Genomic DNA, 10,653 nt, shown 5'->3' with positions numbered 1-10,653 from the left:
TAGGTAACTCGGGAGAGTGGTAGACCACAAGTGTCAATGAAGCCCTCCTGTTGTAGGCCTCAGTGAACCAATGTTCCTCCATGTTAAACACTTTGTGTAACCTAGTGTAACCTAATGTACTAATAGCTGCAAAAATGTAGTGTTAGCAGTTAGTTTTCGGTTGTAACAGCCAGTTCTCATGGATATAAAGGAACAGACTGCTTGTTTTAGACGTGCTTGATTTGAGTCAGTCTCCCTGCACCGCTTTGAGATCTCAGATAAACTTGGTTTGCTTCTCCACCCTGGTGTGTTTATTGGCGGGGCACACCGGGTGAGGGACCTCTCTGCTGTTGCATGGCCTCAGGCAGTTATCTGCCAACAACACCCCCATTTAGAAAAGTTCTACCTTCCCATTGGCTCTTTTGGTCAGGTGCCCACTCCTTTTCTTTTACCCATGGGCTTGTTAACCCTTTACAGGTAAAGCAAGTAGAATACAGCCACCAACAGGGATTTTACAGCTAACTGGCTGGCTGGGTGTCCATCAAAAGGAACTACCCAACCACTTTATATATCATAGGGGCCCATTCTAATAAGCAAGGTCCAAGTACACTTACTAGATCAGGTCCCACAGGGGAGTTTGTTGGAAGAACGCCTGTTTTCCCCTTGTTCATGCACCACTGTGAAGCTGCATGGTACGTGTGCAGAGGCAAAAACATAGGAGCCTCAGGAATTTTTCACTGAAAAATTCAGGTGCCAAACAAGTTTACGCACCTATAGGGTTCAGGAGCAGCTGAGTGGGGAATCCTAATGGGGGCCTGATTATGAGATTTAGGTGCCTAAAGTGACAGTTAGGTAGGGATAGATAGATAGATAATCACCTGTCCTGGCAATCTCTGGGAAGAGATGAACAGCTTTCTGCTTGGGAGGGTCACCTGATGCTATGAACGGATCATCTTGGTGGTTGTACCAGTAGAGGATGGATCTTTCAAAAAAACAAACTGGGATGTTTGCACTCTATGGAAATAGTTGTAGTCAAAATGTGTTAGGATGTAGATGTGGGCACAATAAGTGGATTCTTTGTTTTCACTCCCTAGGGTTTGAAAGATTTCTGTAGCTTCCCCCCAGTCCTGAAACTTTTCTAATCTTGTAACAAATTTGAGATCTAAAATCAACTCACTGGAAAATGTTGGACTTTTAATTCTAAGCAACAAATTCTGCCATCTGATTTGTATTACAGAAACACCTAGCAATCCCACCCTGGAGAGTGGTCACATTGTGCTAGGGGCTGCATATAGGGATTGTCCTGCCCGGCCTTGAGCTCCCGGCCGGGGAGGCTAACCCCCAGCCCCTCCTGTGCTCTCCCCCCCATAGCCATGCTGCCGCACAGGCAGCTCTCTTGGTGGTGGGGTTGCGTGCTCCTGCAGGGCAGCGTGGCTGGCTCCAACCGGGCAGTGCAGCTACCAGACATGCTGTTCTGAGCTGCATGATAAGGAGTCCAGGGCCAGGGGGTTGGATAAGGGGAAGGGGGTACCAGGGAGCAGTCAGGGGATGGGGAACGGGGGGAGTTGGATAGGCCCGGGGAGTCCTAAGGGGTCTGTGAGGAGGTGGTGGTGTGGATAGGGGTTGTTGGGGCAGTCAGGGGACAGGGAGCGGGGAGGTTGGCTATGGGATGGGGAATGGGGGGGGTCCCAGGAGAGGGCGGTCAGGGGACAAGGAGCAGGGGGGTTGGATGGGTCGGGAGTTCTGAGGGGGGCAGAAAGTGGGAGGGGTCAGGGGCCAGGTTGTTTGGGGAGGCAAAGCCTTACCTACCTGGCCCTCCATACAGTTTTGCAACCCCAATGTGGCCCTCGGGCCAAAAGGTTTGCCCACCCCTGCTCGAAGAAGTCAGTGCAAAGACTGCGGAATGCAACAGCTTACTTAGAAACCAAGGGAAACAACATGTAAGCAGGAGAATGGTTATGGGGAACTTTCCTGGCTTCTACACTACCCCGGCGAAGTGGGCCAGCGAAAGGAGCTGAGTCCTCACTCCAACTTCCTTTACCCACTGGCCTGCCTGACCTTGAGGACTCCCCTTCCACTCTCCTGTGTGGCAGAGTCCTCGTAACCCCAACAAGGCTGGGCCCAGGATTCCTGGGGGGCTTGACCCCCAACCTTGTTGTGGTCTCTTAGGACAGGGGATAGGGTGTCCCCACTCTGGGGTACTCTCTCTGCACTGGACACTTCCCTGACCCACTGATCATTACATGCAGCTCACAGTAAATACAGTTTATTAAACAGCAATCAATTGAAAAAAATAATGAAAAATGGGAAAAGCTCTGTGGCACGGGAACACCACAACCAGCGTCTCTGGAATGTCAGGGCAGTTCACAGTCTGTTCCTCACACGTCCCTGGCTGCACTGCAGTGATGCTGCAGGTTGGACACTCTTTCTAGCAGTGGCCACACGCCCTCAGGCGATAGGTTGCAGGATCCTTCTTCCCAGCATCAGCCCCCTCCAAGTCTGACCTGCAGGGCATCTTGGCTGGGGGCATCTCCCCACGCAGGGCCCACTGCCCAGGGCTCTCCTCTCTCTTCCCAGCTGCTCACCGCACCCAGCTCTGGACTGCTCCAGCCCCAGCCCCAGCTCCACCACTCTGCCTCAGCACAGCTGCTGCTTTGCCTCTAGCTTCCTGGGCTGCTCCTCTGGTCTCTCCCGCTCTGGTTGCTGCAGCTCTATTCCCAGCACAGCTCTGCTCTCTGAGCTGCTTCTGCGACTCTGCTCCCAGCACTGACTTGCTTCCTGGGCTGTTTCTCTGGTTCTGGCTGGCACAGCTCCACTCCCCAGCCCAGCTCAGGCTCACACTCTTGCTCCCTCCTTAGTTCGGCCTCACTCTGTCTGACCCAGGCAATTCCAGCTCACCCGGAGGATGGGACCCCCTAGCCTCCTGCCTCCCTGATTAGCCTGCCAGCCCTGCCAATCAGGCTGACCAAGAGCATTGGCCTTTCCCCATTATTCCTGGGGACTGTCACTCTCATAGTCCTGATTTCCCATTGACCCTTCCTCTTTCTTTTAGTACTGGGAACTAGCCAACCAACCCCCCCACACCACTGAGTTTTACTAAAGGGCCAACAGTCTACTCATAAACACATTGATAAAGTTTTAACACTTGGATTAGAAAGTTGGATTTGCTGGTTTGTGGGTAAAAGTGTAAATTAATTAGAATTCCAATAAGAGCAGAGAGAACACTGGAGTGTGCCCATGTAGTGAACTAGATTCTCTTTCTATCACTGCCTGTCAGACCGGCAGAACTTCAAAGGGTAAAACACAGGGTATAAAAGCAATCCGTGATTGCAAAACTGCAAAACTGACCAGAATGCTGGCTATGGGTTAATCTCAGTTTCTTGTTAAATACAGAGTTATCAAAGCGGGCAAAACATATTTTGCACCCAATAAAATGTGTTAACATTCAAGAGTTACTTTGATCACATTTGCTTTAGCAACCACTTTTCTTTAGAAGGGTTATTTACATGTAACCAATCATTTTAGTTTATTATTCATTTATTGTGTCATATTATGATTATTCAATATGTTATATCATATATATATACATTGTATGTTAATTAGAGTTAATTTGTAGGATTATAAAAGGATAAGATTGATCAGTATTTAGAGGAACCAAGTTCTAGACATGAGTAAGACAAGCTGAAATGCAAGGCATGTAGGCTGAGGCCAGCAAGATTTTAGCTTAGCTATTTTAGGCCTTGGAGACAAGAAATTAGGACCATTAGGGTTGCCAGCTTTCTAATCGCACAAAATAGAACACCCCTGCCCTGCCTCTTCCCCGAGGCCCTGCCCTGCCCCTTCTCTGAGGATCTGCCCCTTTCGCTCCATCCCTGCCTCCTTCTGTCGCTCGCTCTCTCCCGCCCTGACTCACATTCACTGGGCTGAGCTGGGAGTTATGGGGGGGGGGGCGGCAGGGAAAGGGGGAATGAGGGCTCCAGCAGGGGTTGCAGGCTCTGGGGTGGGGCTGGGGATGAGGGGTTTGGGGTGTGGGAGAGGGTTCTGGGCAGGGCCAGAAATGAGGGGTTCAGAGTGCGGGACAGGGCTCCAGGCTGGGGAAGAAGGTTGGGGTGTGCAGAGGGAGGTGAGCAGGGCCGCCCAGAGGATTCCAGAGGCCTGGGGTCTTCAGTGGCCGGGGGCCCCGCTTCAGTGGTAATTTGGCAGTCGGGGGTCCTTCTGCTCCAGGACCCGCTGCCGAAGTGCCCTGAAGACCTGCGGCAGGGACCCCTCCCCCCTCCGCCGAATTACCACCGAAGCAAGACCCGCCACCGAAGTGCAGCTGGGTCTTGGGTGATAATTTGGTGGGGGGGATGCCTGCTGCGGGTCTTCGAGGTGCTTTGGCAGCGGGTCCTGGAACGGAAGAACCCCCGCCGCCAAATTACTGCCGAAGACTCGGCTGCACTCTGGCGGCGGGTCCCACTTCAGCAGTAATTCGGCTGCGGGGGGTCCTTCTGCCCCAGAGCAGAAGGCCTCCCCATCAGCAAAGACCGGGAGAGAAGAAGCTCCGGGCCCTGGGCCCTGCGAGAGTTTTCCGGGGGCCCCGGAGTAAGTGAAGGACCCCGCTCCAGGGGCCCAAAAAACTCTTGTGGGGGCCCCTGCTGGGCCCGGGGTCTGGAGCAAATTGCACCACTTGCCAGCCCCTCTGGGCGGCCCTGGAGGTGAGGACTCCAGATGGGGGTGCAGGCTCTGGTGTGGGACCAGGGAGGAGGGGTTTGGTGTGAAGGAGGGGGCTCTGGCCTGGGGCAGAGGGTTGGGGTGCAGGGGGGTGAGGGCTCTGACTGGAGAGTGTGGGCTCTGGGGTGGGGCTGGAGATGAGGGGTTTGGGGTGCAGCAGGGAGCTGGAGCAGGGATTCTTGGGGGGTGAGGGTTCTGGGAGGGAGTTTGGTTGCAGGAGGGGACTCCAATCTGGGGCAGGGGGTTGGGGTGTGGGGTCCCGGAGGGACTTACTGCAGCTCCCAGGAAGCAGCCACCAGGTCCATGCACACCCTAGACACATGGGTGGCCAGGGAGGCTCTGCATGCTACCCTGGTGCCTGCAGGTGCCACCTTTGTAGCTCCCATTGGCCAATGATTCCTGGCCAATGGGAGCTGCAGAGCTGACCCTCGGGGTGGGGACAGTGCATGGAGTCTCCCTGGCCGTCCTTTGTCTAGATGCCACAGGGACCTGGCGACTGCTTCCAGGAGCCAGGCGGAGTGAGGGCAGGCATCCTGCCTTAGCCCTGGGCCCCGCTGCTCTGCCCTCTGGACTTTTAATGGTCTGGTCAGCAGTGCTGACCGGAGCCGCTATGGTCCCTTTTTGACTGGGTGTTCCAGTCGAAAAATGAATACCTGGTAACTCTAACCATAAACCAATGACTGGAAAATAACCTGCTTATGAATGTTTGTGTGGTCGCTACCCTGGGTCTTTATGTGTTCCTTGAGACTCTAAATCTGAAGCAAGTAGCAGAGGTGATGTTCACTCTGTTTAGCATGAAACTGTAAACACCAGAGCTGAGCCACAGTGGTGTAATGTCACATTACAAAACGCACTTTAAATAAAATAAAAGGCTACAGATTGGCACCAACACATGCCTCTAGAGAACACAGCAAAGGCAACAACAACAAAGAAGACCAGCTTAGATAACAAGGGAATGGTTTACGTACTCCTACTTCTGAAAATCAAATGAGAATCATGGAAGTAGGAGAATCCTGTCGTGCTCACAGTCACTAACAGAGGGAACTTGCTGCTTTTGCTTATGTTTGCTATTGCATTCATTGTGTGGTTTTGCTTGTGTCTCTGTGTGATGTAATAGCTGAGCTCAGGAAAAATGTAAAAGGGAAGTAGCCTCATAGTCATACTGCAAGTATTGAAATTAATGAAGATGTCTTATTGAGAGTAATATTTAAGGAGAAGATGATCATAGAGTGGTACCAAATAACTAAATAGCAGTTGTGGGTAAGGGACCCAGCATTCACGTGCGGGTAGAAACCCTATCAGGTGCGGCAGAGTGAGTCAGATGGTTCACCATCATTAATCACCTCTCCAAACTTGTTAATAAGCTCCCCAAACTCTGGACTCCTCTGGACTGCACCACCGACGGATGATCAAGTAAAACTTTGTGGAGTTGCCTTGGTCACCGCCCCTCTTCTTGGTGTTCTCCAGCTGTAAACAGCTGAAGGGGAGGGAAGCACCACAAGCACTTCTCAGCAGGAGTAATACTCTATAGAATGGTTTCAGAGTAGCAGCCGTGTTAGTCTGTATCCGCAAGAAGAACAGGAGTACTTGTGGCATCTTGAGACTAACACATTTATCTGAGCATAAGCTTTTGTGGGCTACAGCCTACTTCACTGGATGCATAGAATGGAACACACAGACAGGAGATATTTATACATACAGAGAACATGAAGAGGTGGAAGCAGCCATGCCAACTGTAAGAGGCCAATCAATTGAGATGAGCTATCATCAGCAGGAGAAAAAAAACTTTTGAAGTGATAATCGAGATGACCCATAGAAGGTGTGAGGAGAACTTAACATGGGGAAATAGATTCAATTAGTGTAATGACCCAACCATTCCCAGTCTCTGTTCAAACCTAAGTTAATTGTATCTAATTTGCATATTAATTCAAGTTCAGCAGTCTCTCTTTGGAGTCTGTTTTTGAAGTTTTTTTGTTGCAAAATTGCCACCTTCAAGTCTGTGACTGAGTGGTTTGCGAAGCTGAAGTGTTCGCCCACTGGATTTTGAATGTTATGATTCCTGATGTCAGATTTGTGTCTATTTGTTCTTTTGCGTAGGGACTGTCCGGTTTGGCCACTGTACATGGCAGAGGGGCATTGCTGGCACATGATGGCATATATCACATTGGTAGATGTGCAGGTGAATGAGCCCCTGATGGTGTGGCTGATGTGATTAGATCCTGTGATGATGTCACTTGAATAGATACGTGGACAGAGTTGGCATCAGGCTTTGTTGCAGGGTTTGGTTCCTGGGTTGGTGGTTTTGTTGTGTGGTGTGTAGTTGCTGGTGAGTATTTGCTTCAGGTTGAGAGGCTGTCTGTAAGCGAGGACTGGCCTGTCTCCCATGGTCTGTGAGAGTGAGGGATATCTTCTTGTTATTGATCCATTCTCCAAATGGGTGGAAGCATTTCCCCTTAAGGTAAATGTTGCTTTAGCCACAACAAAAATCTTGGTGAAACAAGTTTTCTGTCATTGGAAACTCCCCACAAGGTAGCTGCCAAATAGAGAAAAATCCAAATGGAAGGCAATAGCTTATTTCGATAAAGGCCAAGGAGAGAATGCTGGGGAAACTGGAGTTCAAGTTATGCTCCTATCATATGCTGTATAGAACATGGTTTATGTAAGCAATGAATTGGGCCCCACTATATTATGAATAGACTCAGTTTCATCTATATACAGAGTCAGAAACAAACAAACAAAAAGGTAAATAAATTCTATCATAAAGTTGTACCGGAAAAGGAATATTTCTCCACAGGTGGAGGAACCAGAGACATTAACCACAAAAGAGGAAGTAGGATCACAGAGAGCCAGCCACAGTAAAAAGAAAAGAAATGCCTGTCTTACCAACATTGATGGTGTATTATTGCCTTAATACTGGACTTCAAACTGAACAACAGATTGTTCCTGTATAACAAGAGCCAAGACTAGTGAAGGCAAATCAAAATGTTATGTTGGAACTGAACTCAGACTTGCCTATTGAGGCTCAGGATGCAAAGATAACAATGATCTGGGCACAAGAATGAATAAAACCAGACCAAGGATTGAAAGAACAGTTGTTAGAGGGCTTTCCCTTCATCCCATCCCCTGGTTCTTGTCACGCAGACAGAAAGCAGAAGACCAGAAGTGAGAAGTGCAGGCAATGCAATGTTTATTGGGGTTAGTTCCAAGCAAACATGTCCATAGCTCTACACGCTGGCAGAGTCTGTTCCCCAGTGTTCCGCTCCCAGCTCTGACACCGCAGAGCGTTTACTCCATGTCCCCATTCCCAGCTTTGACACCGCAGAATCTTGTCTGTGTCCCTTTTCCCCCTCCTATTTCTTAGCAAGCCTAAATATGGTTCTGTAGCTCAATGGTTAGAGCACTCATCTGACAGATCCCAGTTCAACTCCGTTCTCCTCCTCCATTGTGGAGAGGACTTGAATCCGGGGTCTCTTACATCCCAGGGGCATACCCTGACCACTGGGCTAAAAGTTATGAGAAAAATGCTCATTCTCTCCCCTCCTCCCCAGTCAGCTTTTTTTGTAAGTTTCTCTACAGGAGTTGATCTGGTAAGGAAGGTCCAAGCATGCTTACCAGATGGGGTCCCACAGGGCTGGCATGGGGCTGCAATGCACGTATAAAGAGCCAGAAACATAGGAGCCTGGGGAATTGGTTACTGCAGAAATTTAAGGTGCTGAGTGAATTTATGCACCTACAGCATTCACGGGCTGCTGAGCAGGGGCTTTGTGAATCCAGGGTGGGGGCCTGATTCTGGGACTGAGGTGCCTAAAGTGGCAGCCTATGTAGGATAGATATCAGCTGTCCTGGCAATCTCTGGGAAGTGATGAACAGCTTTCTGCCTGGGAGGCTCGCCTGATGCTATGAATGCATTGTCTGGGTAGTTGTGTCAACAGAGGATGGATCTTTACAATTAATAATCAGGGAACTCTATGGAAATAGTGGTCAATGTATTTCATGATGTAGATCTGAGAAAAATAGCAGATTTTTTTTTTGTTTTCAATACATAGGGTTTTAAATATTTCGGTAGTTTCCTCATCCCAAAAGTACTTATAATTGTATAACAAATTAAAGCTTTAAAATCAACTCAGTAGAAAATATTAGACTTTTCATTCTCTGCACCACCACCACCTCCCCCTCCGATTCTATCCAAAAATGCCTAGAGCTCCCAACCCAGATTGTGGCCCCATTGTACTAGGGGCTGTACATAGGGAGGCTGTGCCAATCCCCAAAGTTTACAATCTAGGGCAGACAAAGGTTGGTAGAAGAAAGAGAGGTAGAGTGACTTGCCCATTGTCACACACAGCAGGCCAGGGGCAGAGCTGGGATGAAAGCCTTGGTCTCCTCACTCCCAGCCAGCTGCCTCATCCACTGTCCCCGCTCTCCCCCTCAGGTCCATAGGTACTGGACAGATGTAACTGCGGACAGATTTGTATCATTGTCTAAGCCACTGTGCAACCTGTTGTCTAGAGATGAATTGAGCAGACATGTCTGTAATTAGGATAGTGAAGAGTAAGAATTGAATGATGTTACAATACCTGACTTTTCCAAGTGTGTCTGAGTCCCTGGCAGGATGCTGACCCAAGCAAGAACTGGCTGCAATTGTAGAACTTAATCTGCACTGTTCAGAACACAGGAAATAGTTTGACTTTATCTAAGAAACCTCCATGGGGACTTTCACTTTCAGAACTAACAGTGTTTGGTTGTTTTTAGGAAATAAGGGCCTGAGCTAAATCCCACTGAAGTCAATGGAAAGACTCTCATCGATTTCAATAGGCTTTGGATCAGGCTTGTACAGAGTCAAAACTTTACTGTGAGCTAGGGCCAGGGCTCCTGAGTATTCCCAATTACACCTGTTCCACAAAACTACCCTCGTTTTACCCTCTGTGCTTCCTGTTCTAGGATTCTTTACCTCCCCGTCCCAGATGTTAAAGCCAAGCAATTTTGCTACCTTGGCTCTACTGTTACCAGCAACGTAGACAATGGTACTGAGCTCACTGGTACAAGTGCCAAAGCTGTCAGGAACTTTGGTCTTTTGCAAGAGGGAGCCTGGAACAATAACAAATTGTCAACTAAAGTGAAAATCTGTATTGGTGAGACATGTGCTTTATCCAGTCTTCTATATGGCACAGACTGATGGACAAATGAGGCCAAAGATACCAAACGACTAGACGGTTTTCATATCAGATGCTTGCGTAAAATTCTTTGAATAAGATGGCAAGACAGGGTGGCAAATGTGGAAGTGTTTAATTGTGCTGGTATGTCATTCATGGGAACATTGATTAGTAAGAAAAAGCTCAGGTGGCCTGGACATGTCAAGTGAACGCCGCATTACAGGATCTCAAAGAGTGTGCTGTTCTCTGAAGCTCGCAAAGGGTCTAGGAAGAGAGTCAGACAGCTGTGCAGAGTTTGGGATGCTTGATCCTATGGAATCTCTGTGGATGATTGGGGAAGCATTGCAGAATATGGCTCTGGTTGGTGAAGTCAGCTTGTCGATGGAGCGAGGATTTGCGAGACAGACTGGATCAAGCTTTGTGATGACTGGCGTCAGAGGAGGAAAGAATCAGCTGCTCAGATTCAGAGTCTTTCTAGTGCGTGGGCTCTAGCCGTGTGGGCTGAAAACATGGTCCCTGTAGGACCCCACTAGAAACACCGCATCTCATTTAGGATTTACCGCTATTAAGAATTACATTTTGAGATCTATCAGTTAGCCAGATTTTAACCCATTTAATATGTGCCACTGATTTTCTACAGTCCTAGTTTTTAAATCAGAATTCACTGCAATACTAAAACAAATACCTTACGGAAGACCACATATATTACACCAACAGTTACCATCAGACTTGTAATCTCATCAAAGAATATTAAATTTGCTTCACATAACCTGTTTTCCAGGAAATCCTATTGACTGACATTAAATATAGT

The 10,653-nt window shown here is 48.7% G+C and overlaps 1 protein-coding gene across 1 annotated transcript in view; it reads right to left on the bottom strand.

The window, feature by feature from the left end:
* The window catches only part of LOC115648454 (ecto-ADP-ribosyltransferase 5-like), a 42,150-nt gene that overhangs the window by 6,870 nt on the left and 24,627 nt on the right, over positions 1-10,653 (bottom strand). The window lies entirely within an intron of this gene.

This window comes from Gopherus evgoodei, chromosome 1 (genome assembly GCF_007399415.2).
Source record: "Gopherus evgoodei ecotype Sinaloan lineage chromosome 1, rGopEvg1_v1.p, whole genome shotgun sequence".
Classification (NCBI taxonomy): Eukaryota; Metazoa; Chordata; order Testudines; family Testudinidae; genus Gopherus; species Gopherus evgoodei.
The sequence above is the reverse complement of the archived record's forward strand: the minus strand, read 5'-3'. Positions and strand labels throughout refer to the sequence as shown.